Raw genomic sequence first — 16,452 nt, 5'->3', positions numbered from 1 at the left:
TAAGTCTCTGTGTCACTTAGAGTTGTGGTTAAACCACAGTACCTGACTTTGCATTCCTATGTCCAAGTACCCTGTCTCTTTACCCTGTCACAAACAGTGGAGGTCACAACATTTCCCTTCAACAGACAAGAGCAAAGTACATTTAATGTATATTTAAGCCTGCCAGTCACATTGATTGACTTAGCAGGCTGCCAGAGGCATTAACGTGAATCTTTAAAAATGTGTACATTTCATTCTGTTTGTTCAATCTATGGTGGGACAAGTATCATTGCACATGAATCATTTATACTTGCCAGGATCCTGCAAATCAATAGTAACCTTCTCTGATCTGCTGCTTTGAACTGGATGAGTTCATAAAGCTGTACTCACCCTAAATACACAACAGCCATTGTTTAGAGGCTACTTAAAACAGCCACAGAGCATTAATAAAATCAAGAAGAAAATGTTTTCCCCTGATATCTGAAGAAGTGTTGCCTGTCACTCATTTAAAAGATTTCTTTGCTTCTTCAGGTATTTCATACTGGAGGAGCTTTAGGGGACACCCTACTAGCATTGAAACTCTTTTAATAAAATGTTATTAACAGAATTCTCACATAAGCATTGCAGGCTGCACTATTTTGTCCCACTGCTACAACAAAAATTTGTAAAGAAAAGCCCTGTCAAATTTGAGGAAGAGAACAATTTATTTAGTTGAAATGAAAGCACAGTAGTCTGTGAGAGATGATTCTGCACTGGATTTATAAGTACACTACAGTGATGAGTACCATAGCTAAAAAAAGTGAAAAGTCCAACCATCCTCTAGAGTCATTACATGCTTAGACAGCAGCAATGGATGAACTAATTAAATAAAACTGAATTAGACTCGAGCCATTCTTGGAAAAATACTTGGCTAATGACTTTAATGAGAAAATGTCAACATACATTTACAAAGTATTTCCAGCTTAAAAAATCAGGTAGTTAGAAAATCCTATTCCCTTGAGAAATTTCTAGACCGGTTCTTCAGATTGCAGAGACAGCAAACAATATTCCACACTTCCAAGTTCATAACAAAGCTTAGCTACAAGTATTTTCAGATTCTGCCTTTTTTTTGTGTACATTTTTTAAAATGTTAATATAAAAGCATCCAATGTCATAGCATCCAATTCTGATTATGCCATCTCTTTTCTAATTAATGGATATCATTAGGCAACATAGGAAGAAGATAAACTTATGAAGAGAATCATGTAGACTCAACATTTTCAGTAAAACTCTACCTGGATTTGCTGGAATGGTTCTTTTTTCATGTCTTCCATTTGCAACATGCATGACCAAATTATGGGAGCTGAATTATCTTTACAATTTAAAACTAAACAGTACACACTTTCTCTACAGTAAGATCTGAGATTCTAATTTGTTCCCACACATTAAAGGAAAAAATATGTATTGTGTGCAAACACTGTGTGTGTATGTATGTGTGGGAGGTATTTTGCAATGTAGATGCAGCTGTTACTTTGTGAGCTGCAGCTAGTAAAACTAGAATTATGAGCTGAAGATGTCCACTTTTAGGTTCCCCTTGTGGAATTACAAGCCCCCCTTACATTTTTGATCCTGCTATCAACAAATAGGTGATTTCCATGAAAGATGAGTAGCTATTCTATTGGCTGTCTTGGAAACCTAGATACTGCTGTCTTGCTGAATCACTGTCATAACAGATAGAAACACTGTTTCTTAAGTTTGGTGGTGTTTTGTTTTGTTCTGTTTTTCTTCTCTTTAAAAATGCAGGAATCTGTCCTCCTTTCTCTGTTAAAAAACCACAAAGACTATACTATCAAGCATTTAAAAAAGAAAAAAAATGATCATTTTACTCCAGTTAAAATAAAAATACACACCTCCCCCCACCCCACTCTCCTCTGAACCTGTATTCTGAGAAAAATCTGACTTTACAACCTCCTGTCTTTTTCACGCTGGACCTCTAATTTATCAGGTAAGTGATGGTGCTGAGCATTAACCATCATTGGGTCCCTGCTGCTCCCACAGCACTCCTAAGTTACACTAATTTAGTGACATATTGTTAGTTTGTTTCATAAAGATGCAAATAGGCACCAATGGGGATTTAAAGATGAGATAGATATACAGTAGTTTTAGAAATGCTGGTTATAAATTTACATTCATTACTTTCTCAGGGCCCAAAACCAGCTGATGGGCCCTCATTTAAGAAATCTAAACATTTTCTTCTAGGGTAGAAATCAACACAGATTTCTTTTTATTTTTTAACCTATAAATTTTTACATAATACAAGTAATTTGCAAATATAAGTCCCAAGCATTAAAAATTGGGAAAAGCAGACTAGAGGATGCTCAGCTTTAGTGAACATGATTATTTGCCATCTATGAAGATTATGCTTCTTGAACCTTATCTGATCCAGTTTGATTCAGATTTTACAAATTATGTTAAACTACTGATTAGCTGATCTGTTTACCGTTGAATCTAACCTGTCTCAGGAAGCTACAGGCCTGGTTAGGTGAGCGATAACTGACTACTTACATAGCTAAGAAATGGGAGAAGAAGTAGAAGAACAATAATTTCACAATAAAAACCAGGAAGACAAAGGAATTTTTCCTGCCCAGCAATCAAAATATGATGGTAACAATACTGAAAAACAAATTGAAATCTCAGAAAAAATATGGGAGAATGTTTAATAAAATCCAAAAATAGGATAAATTATTAAATATTATAACTATTAAGAGCACGAAGGACATGGAAAAATTGACAGCTGACATATACTGATTGCCATGTAGAAGTATTTGTTATACAGAACAAGATTCCACAGTACTAGCTCATATTTAATGTGTCTGAGTATATATCAGGATACACAGCCCTGCTGTTAGCATTGAGTAGCTAGCAAATGTGTATAAAATGTGCACATTCTCAAAGAACTCTCAAGTACACAGAAACAGAGAAATACAGGAGTCTGGAAAAAAAAAAAAAAAAGGCAAGCTAAAAAGTGAGACCATGAACCCCCAAAAGAAAAAGTTCTTGTTGCTATTGAAGGCAAGGTATATAAACATAAATGCAAAACTTCCAACACTGCCAAGCACTTATGACATAGTAGTAGACATCCTTCCTTCTTTACTTTTGAAAGTCTTACTGCCACTAAACACTGATATTTAAACATGCTTGAAGGAAGAATGTACAAAAAGTTGGTGAGACCTTATGGGCCCAAACAAGAGGTAAAGGTCTCATTGTTTTTGCATGGGCACTCTTTTACAATTCTTTATGGAAATATATAAATGTTACATGGCAAACATCAGTGTTAATGCAGCCACAAGTGGCAAATAAAATTGATGTGTCTAGCATAAAGTGTTATTATTAAGTTGTGCAAGTACGGTAAATGATAGTACTTACATGTCATTAACAAATGACAACTATTAGTAAGAAGAAATATAAATACTGAATAGGTACTTTTTCCCTACCACGAACCTGTGAGAATTAGTCAGACAACAGTTGTAATTCAAAGTTTACTGAAATTGAAGAGAGACTTCCCTTGTATTTTAATGGACTTTGGATCTACTCTTAAATTACAAATAACATTGCAGCTGGGAATAAGAACTTTACTCTAAAGAGATAATAACAGTTCATAGAATAAGGCAATGAAAATTATTAACTTGAAAATTACGAAATGCATTTTCTTATTATGGAATGATTTTGTCTATTTTGTAACATTACTGTATTCTTCTTTTGTCTCAATCAAAAAAAGGAGACACTGCTATACTGTATATTCATAACAGCAGATTTTCCTGTGTCAATGAACTAACCAGGAGCCAAATAAGAGTTTACAAGCATAATATAATTTTAGATTCCTCAAGATGACAAACACAGTCATGCAAGGACCACAAATATATGTAGAACTTAAAAGCCATTAACAGCTCTAGTATTAAAAGTCTGACTCATTAAGAACTAGTAAGTTTATCAATGTTAGTGTCAAGTCTGACATCAAATATTCAGTGAATTATCTTTTCTCAACCTAGTACGGTTACAGGCCTAGTGTTACTGTTATTACAACAACTGATATTTACCCCAGAAAAATGAAGAATAAAAATTTCTATCATACACATGTATTGAGATGCTTGATCAACACATTTAGAATATTTCGACCTTGTCAAACTGAAAACCGCTTCTCATCAGCATCCAGCTAAGCTGTAGAGTGTTTCAGAAAACACCATTTGCACGGAACCTTGTGCAAACAACACAGCCTTGTGACTTATGAATTGTTTTGTAACTAGAATATGCAGTCACAGTTGAAAGGTTCAAGTATTCTGTTGCTAAAAACACACCGTAAAAGCTTTGACAGAAAATGCAAGAAAGCCTATAACAAAATCTCAGTTGTTGCCGATATTAATCTGATGAGGTTTCAATGTATGTCTGTGTTAAATTAAAATCTCAGTAGACTATATAAATAAAGACAACATATGAATCAAAACATACTCATTCACTTCAAATATATCAAATGCTGAACCAATTTTGGTTGCTAAACAGAAAAGAAACATGTTCCCAGCTTCTGATTGGCTGCATCCTCTAACAGTGTTACAAACAAAAAATACTTCCGTTCAACACTTAACCGAAGATAATTATTGCCAGCAGGTGGCTAAGAATTGGCAAATGCAATTAATTTATATCTTGTAATGAAGTTTAGGAAGTAAGTTCAGCAGTCAGTTCATCACCTAGATGTGTGATTTCCTTCAGATGTTTCATGTAGGTATATTTTTAGTGTATAGTTACCAAAAAAAGTCTATGTCACAACACATAAGTGTCAGAATGTCCTCGGTTGACAGTTTCCACAGACCTATTTGTAGATCTGCATCCAGATTCTCAATTTCTTACGTTGGTAATAAGTTTCTTGGCTGACTAGTTACAGTGAAGTCAAAGAAGAGGTTCCTAACAATGGGAATTTGGACAGTATAGCAATCAGCTTAGAGAAGAGAAACTGCCTAAATAGATAAATAATTTTTACTTGAGAACAGAACAAATCCCACTCAGATACATTGAGATAATAGATATAGAGCTCCATGTTACCAGAGTGTAAAATAATCTTGTTCAAAGATTCCTTGCCCTTTCTTGATCAAGTTAAATCACATGTACTAATCAAAAAGGGCAGATTGGGACATGTCAGAAGACTTAATAAGTTCTGCAGAGTTTTGGTTCCTATTGTGCTAGTTCCTCATGGTTATTGTGATATTCTGGCTCTGGCTGGTCCACAGGAGATTTATTACCCAGTTCATTACATTAATTTGATACACTTTAATTAAAATATTAATTAAAGATAACTGTAAAAAGGGACCTGGAATGTGTTGTGTGAGATCAGTTTAACAGAATGACGTGTTGCTTCTCATCTTCAAATGTAGACTTTTAAGCAGGGCTGCCACACAAAAGCAGGCTTTCCACTTTATCTGTTGATGGAGACAACATACCGGGTTTTCCAGGTTTATTCCTAAACTGAGAATTACTAGGACTTTTTGCCTTGTAGTAACCTTCAGTTTTTATTGGTTAAGAGTCCTTAAAGTTTTTGGGCTTGTAAATATCTGAATTCTAGGTTATGATTCATTGTTAGCTATATAAAAAAAATTGCAGCAGTAGGCCATTAGAGCCTACATGGAGCCGATGCTTCTCTATCTCTCTGTCCCTCTAATACAAGCTGTTAATCAATGGGTTCAGAAATATTCTCCCTTGTGAATAAATCTAGCAAACATAGGCAGCAAACATGCCTGAAAAAATTAGAAGTTGTAAAGGTAAATGATGTGCAAATTACAATGTGGCTTCCCTGTGGATTTAACTGCCTTTGGAAGAGATACAAGTAGCAATGCCCGGGCATGTGCACATACATACACACAAATAAACAAAATCAGGCCTTCAAATTACCCGTGGTAGAAATTATTTGGAACATCATAAGAAATGGAGCTCCCACTCATGTTCTAAAAGCAAAAACACTAAATGAAAGCATGTTAGTTTTGAAACATTTACTATTGTGTTTCTTCTGAACTCTAATAGTATGATAATGGATGTGCCAGAAAAATATCAAAGCACAGACACCCTAGAATGCCCACTGGCCAAAGGGTACCTTATTGAATGAGAATTAATGGATAAGATGCACTGAAACAGAATTTGATTTGACTAATAAAAACAGCAACACAGAATATCCTCAACATATTCTGAAATATAATGGAAACAATTTTTAAATAATTTGCACTGTTTTGCTAAGGAACTGAATATGTTAATTTCTACATTTCCTTGAAATAATTTGTCAGCCTGAACCTTCCTGTTACAGAAAACTTGTTAATAGATGGATGTTCCTCCTGTCCTCTTTCTAAATTATACTATTGGCATTTACATTTACAGTGGGTGCCTGCTGGCAGTCCTATCACATCTGTAGGGCTTGGCACTCTACTGATTTTATGCGTCATATCTGCTGCTCAGAGTTACAGAATGGTCGAGGTTGGAAGGGACCTCTGGAGATCACCTAGTCTGTCTCAATCTTCCTAATACCCTCCATCTCCTACTTCTACACAGTGATGAGATCTTTGCTGAGCCTTCTCCAGGCTGAACAGTCCCCACTCTCTCAGTCTCTCCCTGCATGACAGATTCTCCAACTCCTTATTCATCTTTGTGGTGCTTCACTGGACTCACTCCAGTAACTCCATGTCTGTCTTATACTGGAGAGCCCAGAACTGGATGCAGTGGTCTAGATGTGGCTTCATAATATGGATTTTAATAAGCTGTTAATCTCTAGTGATATCAGTAGAAGTTGTCATTAATGACTGTGTCTTAAGAAGGCCTATCAAGTTTTTGTTCAGAACTCAATCTATCTTGGCAAGCATGCACCAAACAGTGTAAATTCGAATAAAGGTACAGTTTTAATTTCTCAAAAAGACCAATAATTTCAATCATATTTTTACTATGAAGTAAATATAAAGGATAACATCTAAATCACCAATAAAAATGTGATATCTGAAAAAGTTCAGCACTTCATTAGCTCATTTTAACATACAAAAATTGAGATATCAACTTATGCAACAGTTTATCAATGCAAATATCGACTCTTGTTCTCATATGATCACATTGCTTCTCCTCTTTCATTTGCTGCACTTCACTGTTGTTTCAAATTAAATAACCGAACAAATGTCTTTTTCTGTTTGTGGGGCACCTTGATTACACAGCAGCTAGCACAATGGATATGGCAGAGGGAAACAGGCATAACTGTAATGCAAGTAAATAAACAGAAAGTAAAAACATAGGAAAAATACTGAAAACAAATATTCCCTTGTATTTCATGCAAGTCTGTTTTTAGTTTTGTATTTTAAAGGTAAGCCAGACTTTGTTATATTATGAAACAATTTAGAGATCATATTTGGCAAAATTTGGTGTAAAAAAACACCCAGATTTTGTCACAATAGAAAGGTTCACTGGTTTACAAAAGTGTTGATCAGATTATTTCTATTTGATTTTTACCGATCATTATAGGAGTAGAATCAGTTTATCTGACAAATACTTCTATATGTCAGAGCTAAGCTGTCCAGTAGAGAAATAACGTTGCGTTAAGAGAAGCAATAGCAGATGAGAAAAACATCAAATCATATGTCTGATTGCCAGGAACAGGAAATTCTGACTTATTAATATAAAGATATAAATTATCTATTTGTATATTGATGCTGATGTTGTGGCTTTGAAATAGATAGCTCTTGTAGCAAGCTGCTGATAACTGTCATGTGGCCATCTGACATTGGTATTTGAATTATGAGAAAGTGTTCCTGAATAGCTATGGGAAACTAATTTGACATGATTTCGATGTATACAGAAAACCAAAGATAAAAAGGTATAATGGAGACATCTGATTTTGTATGTTCTTTTTATTCTGTACTTGAAAATCAGCACTTTAGGCTTTCTACATGTTGTACTAGAAAAAGAATGCTATAGATCAGTGATTTTTTTTCTTGTAGTGTTCAACCTATGCCTAGTGACACTCATTTTTACAAGAGTTTTGCTCAGTTCATTGATGTAAAAATTCCCATTTGCGTTCTAAATTATCTTTCTGTTCTAAGTAACAAGTCAATTTATAAAATTTAATAAGATCTCTAAGTGGGTCTGGAAGGCTAGCCTAGCTAATCATGGTATTGACAGGGATGTATATATTTTAAGTTATAGTATTCTTATATTAATGTACTTCCTCGAAATCTTTACTTCTTATGGATAGTTTCATACAATTTTTAGAAAACTTTGTATTTTAGGGAACAAACTGATATCCAGCTCTCGTATTGAAATGAAAGGAGCATAATTTTCTTCTTTACTTAAAAGAGAGAAAAGTAATATTGTGATCTGTGTTGTTCTACATATTGGTATTAAGGATCAATATTGAAGGATCAAGTACAAGTCAAAGTCTACTGAGTTTGTCCTAAGAAGAATCACCAATACAGTCTGAATTAATGGCACCACTTCAGTTTTTCTGTATTCACCCCTGGCATTTGATTTATTGATTCCTTTCTCCATCCTCATTTTAGTGAACGTTGATCTCTGAGGTTACTCAGCAATCAATGTTCTTCAACTGAGTATCCTAACTCGCTAGTTCCTGCCCCATCAGGAAAAAAAAACAAACATCCAAACAAAAACCCAAACAACTTATGAATAATATTAAGTAGACACTGCTAAAAAAGAGCAGTGATATACCCTGGTATATTCGATGACCCCCATCACCCATACCATGGGCAGGACAGTCCCCAGGGATAGCCAGCAAAGGCTAACAGAGGTCACCAATGGTACCAGTTGGCATGCTTCGTGACTTGTGACCTACACTGCGAGGCACAGCCAGACAGACTTCTCGGACCAAGTAATGGTCTGAAGGCAGGCGAATCAGGGAGCACGCTTTGTCCACAAACAGCCTTCAGAAGTCTGTGAAAGACATAGCTAAATGGATCTGCAGACTAAACTTCCAGCAGGGAGAAGTACAAAATTGTGGAAACTGAGTATCCTTCTTTTTTTTCTTTTCTTTTTATTTTTTTTAAACCAACAGAAATACATGTATATGTATTCTGCATATGTGTTGCTTCTTGATAGGATATTTCTGTTTACAAAGAACGACAAGTTTGGCTGTGCAAAAAAAGCTGCTGCTTGCCTACTTTTGGAACAGTCAGTGAGAGTAACTTCCAGGCTGAAGTCAGTCTCTTAACATATTAGAATAGCAAAGGCCTGGAAATGTCTGAGAATACAAACATCTGAACTTTATTGAACATTTGGTTTGTTTCCTAGCAGTTAAACTACCTAGTAGCATTTAAACTATTCTGTGCCAAACTGTATCTTTTATCAAGGGTGATACTACAAAACTAACACATAGGTAATATTTCAACATGGCTCGTATGAGTGGAGCTACAAGTACAGAGAAAATAAAGAATGAGACAGACTGCAAAGCCTAGAGGCCTCGTGCATTGTTTGTTGTCAAACACTAATAGTCCAGTTTGGTGTTTCTGAGAGTGATGTAAAACACAGGGTAACCTTTGCCCATTCCTTACTCTGGAATTCCAGTGTACCAAATGCCACCGAGGCAGAGCAGCTTCCCTGGGACGGCTGCCAGCACTGTGAGTACAGCTTGCTGAAAATAACTTGGTGCCAAGAAGATGCAAAGGGCAATTACTTAAAGGGAAAGATGCCATCAGAGGATTTAGCACAAGCAGAAAAAGACTACAGCAACTGTGAGAGAGGAATATACGTATTTCAAGTGACAGCTAAGCAACAATTGCAAAGCAACCACTGTAGTTACTAGAATTTGTTTCATTAGTTACAATAATTTCAGATGCCTGTAGGCAAATTTATTTTAAATTCATACTGATTTCTTCAGAATGATTAAGAAGCTGGAGTCTAGACAGAGGTGTAGCCTTATTTGCTGATGTGCTTGTGACAAGATTAGATAATTTTGCCAAACTCATTTATTTATGGACAAGTGTTTGTTTGGACGATACGGTGAAGGCTGCATAACTGCAGTGTTAACCATATTATATCAGAATAAAAGTGAGGGAAGGTATTAAGAATGAGGCAGATCCCAGGAATACTTGAATGGATAGGTGTTTTGGTCCTTCAAAATAAAATGCAGTAGAGATTAGTTGCCAGAATATTAACATAAAAATTATGTAAAACACATAAGCCAGCAAGGCAACATTAATAAAATAGGAGAGCAGGATTTTTCTTGTAATCAGATTCAGCTACAAACTGAATACAAAAACTGGAAACAATACTACTTTCTTTATGTAACATACATAATCCTCTTCCATACATGGAAGATTACTGCAAAGCCAAGCAGACTTCTCTTTGCACATATAAGAAAGGAATTTGGAGTATATCTACTAAGTTTTCTGTACAGTGCAGTTTTTCAGGACCCCTTGACAGGTTAAACATCCAGTCACAGATCTGATCTTTCATCCTGTGAGTTTCTGTTAGATCCTATTTTTTTTCCACATCTGTATTTAATAAGTCACAAACAATTCATAATTCAAAACTTTTATACTGTCATAAAATTTAGACGGTATACGAATATATGAAATCCACAGATACATTGGCATTTTTTTTAAACAACTATTGAATACATATTTTAGATAATTTCTGTAACTCTTATAATAATTGAGTAATCAATTGCTGGTACTCTAAACTGCTATTGTCAAGACCTGCAGAGACACTGGAATTTGCTCAATATTCAGACGCTCCTACATGTAAAAACATTCACATGATTAAATACATTATTAGAGATCCCAAACACTGAGACTATTTAAAATCACCATTCTACATACGACAAAATATGTGTGGTCATATTGTTGTTGTGGAATACATTATTTGCAGGCACTGCCATAATGATTTTTGTTTCACATATTAAGTAAAACTGCCATAATATATTATCAATGAATGTGTGAATGGTCCAGATATTTATACATAATTAGATGGCACAGGGTGAACCAGTGAGGTTAATAAATGTTCTGGAGTAAATAAATAATGGTCCTCACATCTTCTTGTTTCTAAAAGTCAGATCTTTAAGTTACCAACACTCTTCTCAATTTTTTTCTATTTTACTCCACATCCTCAAGGGTGAATACTTTCCAGTACTGCGTAAACTAGGACTATCTGTTCTACATGATTTGTTATGTCAATTATTCTCTTTTAAATACTTAATGATTTCTTTGAAAAACTGCAAGAAACATGTCTTGCACTTGGAAAGGGAAGTGTTGAGAAATATTGATAATCCTCAGTTTGCTCATTTTGAAATTTCACAGAGATGTCTGCTATACAAACAATCTTTATCCTGATGTTGGAGACAGCATTTATATCACCTGAAATGCATGGTCAACCATCGTAAAGAAATCTGCATGAAGCTAGACCCAAGCCTCGAGTATCATGATGTTGAATAGACTAAATATTTCTATGGGCAGCCAGTGTAGAAATACTGGAGATCGAAAGATCAAGACTTGATGGAAAGAAGGAGAAACAGTGATGAAATAGATTTGACATCAGCAATTTTATAGTCAGTATTGGATGGGTGAATGTGCATTGTTACAGATGTTTAAGATAGGAAGACAGAGTGCAACTTTCTTCCGTTGTTCTCTGTACCGACCTGTTCCCAGTTCTTCCTCCTCCACCCTTTCATTCTCTGCCCATGCCCTGCCCACACCATGGAAAGCAGAGCTAGAGCTTTCAGGTGAGAGATGACAAATTCTCTGAGGGAAATTCTGGTTGGAGTAATGCAGCCTTGGATGTAGCCAGTGATGCTGAGGAAAGGTGCATGGTTAGCAGAGCTATGGGATTGGACACCTGAGCAGTCTCTGGTGTGGGGGTGTCTATAGGGCACATAGCTGCAAGGTATGTAAGGGTTCCACCCTGCCTACTGAAATTAGTCTGTGCTTTGGGTTCGGCTGGAGGCAGATACAGGTTGCAGTTGGCGTGCATACAGTAAGTGAACTGAACCCTTAATTTTTATCATTGAAAAAAAAAAAAAATCGAATAGATGCTTGAAGTCATTCCATCCCCAGTTTGCGAAGAACTCCATATCCCTAGGATACAGAGCAATTGCCCACAACAAATTATTTATTTTATGAAATGGCAAATGTCCATAGTAGAAGACTCTATCAATATAAACCACTTACACAAATGTTTGGCTGTTCTGCAGTCAAATAACTAGGTTCATATACAGAGAAGACCTAAATATATTTAAACACTAAACAATTTCTGAGTAAATAAAAGAGAATCTTCTGATTTAGAAAATCTGGAGTGACAAAAGCTTGAATCTCCAACTCTTAAAAGATATTGAAGCACAGATAGAGAACCCATTTCCAAAAAGTAGCCTATAATACATTAGTGTTTCCTGAGTTTCAATCTCTGGGCAAAAGAGATGTCTTACTTAAATGAGTCGTACTGATCTGACTAATGTTACATACAATATTTTCGTACTCTGCTAGTACTGCAACACGCTTTGCAACATAGAGTAATAGCCTTAAATAATCTCTTAATACAATTTTTCCAAGGTTAGCATTTCATTTGGTATGAGTCTCAACATGTGATCACGTTCCTATTTGGGATCCAAAGTCTCTGAGACCATCTCTGCTTGCCTTTCTCCCTTACAGTCTGTTATCAATCCTAATCAGAAATGTTTCTGAAGTTCCGTGGTAGCTGAGGATATATCTTTCCATTATGCCTGCCTACAATCTGCCTCAAGATGATGCATTGACTTCCTGTAAGGATCTGCTCAGAGTTCAGAAGGACAGTGTAGTTGTAATGGTCCACAATCAGAAGACAAAAGATTATCTTTCTTCAATATTTAAAAATTACCTAGATATAAAGTTTTTTATCCCTAAATGTAGTAATGTTTTCTGATCTTCGTTTTTCTACTCTCTCCTAAAAAAAAAAAGAAGGAAAAAAAAAAGATAAAAGAAAAAAAGTGCGGTTTTTAGAAGCAGGAAGCAGCTGCTATGAATGTAATATAAAATAGGGACAGAAGAGGAAATACTGCATTAAGAAAAAGCTCAAGAGTTTAAAGAAAAAGAAAAAACATATGTTAATAAGTTAGAGAAAATTATTTTATATTTCTGAACAGTGATGGATGTAAACTGTTTGCCCCAGCATGCATCCTCCGTTTCTTCTACAAAGTAGAGGGTTACCTGAAGATAACTCTGCCTCTCCTAGAGAAGTACAAATAGCATTAATTTTACTTGTAACGTTAATATTATAGTAAAATTACAATTAGGTTTAGCTATTCTAGTTTTACAATGTCCAACCCATTAAAACTGGCCTACCATTTTGTTAAGGTCTACCATAGCATGGCTGGAGTGATGTATTTCACATTTTGATTTTAAAAAATTCTGAGGATCTCACACATACAGCAAAAACAATAGGAACATCAGGTGCTCCAGAAAGGCACAGGTTACAAAATTAACTCCCCCAAACATTTTAAAGTGGAAAATTTTGCAAATACTGGCTTTAGTCCTGAAAAGAATCTTAATTTAAAGGAAAAGTGTTGGAGAGACCAAGTCAAACTAAAATTTAATTTCTATGCCTCTATTTGTAAAAATAATAATTGTAAAGCCTCTCTTTAAAAAACCCGAACTTTATTCGTTGGCATGTTCAGAACCACTAAACCACACTAAATTATAGTTTTTGTTAATGAATCCTTTTATACTAGACTCTTCTAGAACAGTGAATGTCATTGCAAGCATGAAGCATGAAAAATGATTTATTTCTTATACCATACATGATAATGCCACAGCTTGGGTTGACTCAATTTCATATCTGCCTGGGCTGAGGCCAAGGTCATTCCCTTTTACGTGGTTGACTTTCCAATGTGTTCCTCTTCCAGCCCAGAGGAACTGCAGGAACACTGCCTGAGGTTCACGGGCAAGATGCAGAGGAACACTAATGAGTAAACCACCTGCATGCTCTGCAGTATTTGACTCTGAAAGGCAGTGAGAACAGCTTAAGGGACCAGATGAAAACTACACCACCACTGGTGATTTTGGTAGAAACAGCTAGTGGTGGACTGACTCCTCACAAAAGCTTTCCTGATCTCCTTGTCACTGAAATCTAGAGGTATCCTATATCTCAGAACCACCCTGTCATGCTCTACCGTGAAAATTATTTGTTGCCACCACAGACAAATCGGTAGTGTGTCAAATGTAAGGGTAGAATATGTTGAATGTCATCCCTCAACAGGAACCACAAGAGCAACTGTGTTGATAGTGTTATTCATGTTTTGACTTTTAAATGTAAATTAGCTAAAACAATTTTTTCTCTCTGCTGCACTCAAGTGGCACTTCTCTGTAGAATTCAGTGGTATTGCAGTTCAGATCCCAGTTTGCCACAGAGGCTGACTTACAATAGTGACTTTATAAATTAATTATTGTCTTGTACATTCACAATATGGACAAGAACTCTCTAGTTTGTTCAAAGGCATTAGATTTGCTTGTGTTGAACTTAATAAAGTGTAAAACAGTTTAGGTAATAAAAAAGTTGTTAACATCAGGTTGTGACTAATTTTGTGTCTGCTACTAGGAGAAACAGCATTAGTTCCTGTGCCAGAACCTATAAATCAGTGTGGTGAAAAGGTAGTTTTTAGACAAGTGTTCTCAGGAGAAAATGTGGGCAATGGAGAGTCAAAAATAAGAAATGCCCCATTAATACAACCCTTCAAAAAAATGTCTCTAGAAATGTATAAAGTAACTCAGAGGCTTTTGAAGTTCTCCTAAAATCAGAGCTGTAGAAGGTCAACAGATGACAATTAAAAGGTGGCTACATAGCACTGAGATGTCACTACAAATTGTTTTCTATGTTTTAAACAGCTTGGCCTTTCGATACTATTTTAGAGTATGGTTTGTTTATTTGCAGTCTAATTCTCATCAGCTATCATAAAAAGTTGCAATGCCAAACACAGATTGACTTTAAATGCTTTTTGCTTTAATACTTTATGAAATATGGATTAGTTTTTACTAAGACTTAGAAAAGAAGATAATTCAGCTCATGCTTGTTCACATTAGTAGTAAACATGATTAAAAGGTAAAAAAGAATTAGCCAAGTGATGCTTTGCAGGTTCCTAAACTAAACAGTGAACACCAATTTAAAATTCTAATGTAGCAAGGCATTACTACAGTCACTTATTAGGTGGCCCAGATTAATGTGAGGCTGCCTTTCAAGAGGCTTTCTGACCAGCTGCCATGTTTAAACATTATAATCCTTCCCTTCTCATACTATTGGATTTAAAATAATGTCTCCTCTCCTATGGTGTTCAAACAAACAAACAAACAAACAAAATATATATATATATATATATATATATTTTTTTTTTTTAAAGCAACAACAAAAAGCCCAAAACAAACAGAATCTCACACTCCTTCACTCAGCTGGAGAAGCCCTAAAGACCTAAATTTGGGGGAAGGATGAGACAAAGATGAATACATTTGTGATGCATGCATAAGCCTCTTTTTAAAGCAAGTGTGTTTCACGGATGAAAAACTGTAACCACAACAAGGAAATCTTAAAGCAAAGAAATAATCTCTTCAGCACTATATAGTTATATCTAAAGCAGAGAGTGCTGTTATTTTTTTCACTTATTTTCAAAATATGAAACAGAAGTAGTACTTGGTTTATTGTGAGGATGAGAAGGTCGTTGCTGAAAGACTTGGAAATTCAAGGCTTCAGTGACCTTTGGGCTTTCCATTCAGGCACTATAAAATAAAAAGATCTAAGCAGATTTTTCAAAATTGTCAGTGGTTTGGAAGAAGATTTTCAGTCATGTCTGCCCACTAGTAGGCACCCAAAGAAAGCAGAGTCTCTGTGCCTTTCAGTCCTCACAAGCAAGGTGGGAATTCTGTGGTAGTGAACACAGGGTTCAAAATCAATATATAAATATAACATCTTAAAGTCGAGAATTAATTGGAACAAAAGCCAAGCAGGAGGAGGTGCCGATTGGAAGGTTTCTTGGCTTCAGGACAAAACTCCTGGAGTTGCAGGTGGAGATCTGCCTGAAGCAGCCTTCATATGTCACTTCAGCAGTGGAGAAGCCCCATTTTCATGCTGGAGCTCAGTGTGGGGCAGCGAGCTTCATCTGCGAGGCCTCATGAAGACAGTTTTCCACTTTTGGTGGACACTGAAGTAGTAGTAATTCCTAGCAAAGCCAACACAAGCAGAGAAAGAACTCAAATGGTTTTTCTCCCCTACCCTCCCAAGAGCACTAACCACAGGCTGTTGGCTACTTCTGCCTGAGGTAGAATGTGACATCTCCGAGGCAAGCTGTCATGCACACCAATTTTTCAGATCTGGTCATCTCATTTAGACATTACAGAGGTTTCAAGCTTTTTTGAAAGCCTGACCAATTCTGTAGGCTCTGATGATAATATATAGCATGAACTTCATTCAACAACCTCATGTTGGAATTGTTTTTTGTTACCATACTATTACAGAGGT

General features: G+C 35.8%; 1 protein-coding gene across 3 annotated transcripts in view; it reads right to left on the bottom strand.

The window, feature by feature from the left end:
- The window catches only part of PDE7B (phosphodiesterase 7B), a 190,065-nt gene that overhangs the window by 159,760 nt on the left and 13,853 nt on the right, over positions 1 to 16,452 (bottom strand). The gene's annotated exons all lie outside the window — the stretch shown is intronic.

The sequence above is a fragment of the Columba livia genome, chromosome 3, assembly GCF_036013475.1.
Source record: "Columba livia isolate bColLiv1 breed racing homer chromosome 3, bColLiv1.pat.W.v2, whole genome shotgun sequence".
In the NCBI taxonomy this organism is placed as follows: domain Eukaryota; kingdom Metazoa; phylum Chordata; class Aves; order Columbiformes; family Columbidae; genus Columba; species Columba livia.
Note: the sequence above shows the minus strand (reverse complement) of the source record. Positions and strands in the feature narration are given on the sequence as shown.